Raw genomic sequence first — 671 nt, forward strand, 5'->3', positions numbered from 1 at the left:
CTATTTATTATTTAGTAAGTTATATGTATAGCCGAGGGGATGATAAAGCGAGCAATTGCTTGGGAAACGGTTTCTTTATAATTGAAATTGTAAATTTGATACTTTTTACGGTGTTGTTAAGGGCGTACCGCCTCGTTGCTATGACAACGAAAGTTCCCAGCACGCACTGAGTGAAAACCGTGATTAGATTCTGTTTTCCAAACATTTCCAGTGTTTTGACAGTTGCGTTTAAGGGTTATTTTTGTTTTGTGTATTTGCGTACGGCTTGTTGAAGGTTAACAAGGTAGGTCAACTTCGTTGAACTTCGTTTAAAACACTTTACAACGACGCTGCAAGCTTAGCTTGAGCTAATAATGCAAGTCGTCTTAAGTGACGTCAGAACGGAAAAGTTTGGTTTGTCGTTTTGCAAGAAAAATCAATTGTAAACTTTTTTCTTAATTAATTGAAGCAAAAGGTTGAAAACTGAAAATAGAAACAAATCCACTGGACACAACAGAAGGACCATAAAAAAATAATATTTAATATATAATTTTTAATATGTATATGATAACATGTTTATAATTATCTGTGGCTGAATATTACTCCAGGAAACGGATTTTTGGGGTTCAAATATCTATAAATTGATTTTTATTCATAAACGCTATAATTTAATTTTGTCCAAGCTTACAGAA

The sequence above is a fragment of the Syngnathus floridae genome, chromosome 22 (assembly GCF_059516105.1).
Source record: "Syngnathus floridae isolate MCC-2025c chromosome 22, RoL_Sflo_1.0, whole genome shotgun sequence".
Lineage (NCBI taxonomy): Eukaryota > Metazoa > Chordata > Actinopteri > Syngnathiformes > Syngnathidae > Syngnathus > Syngnathus floridae.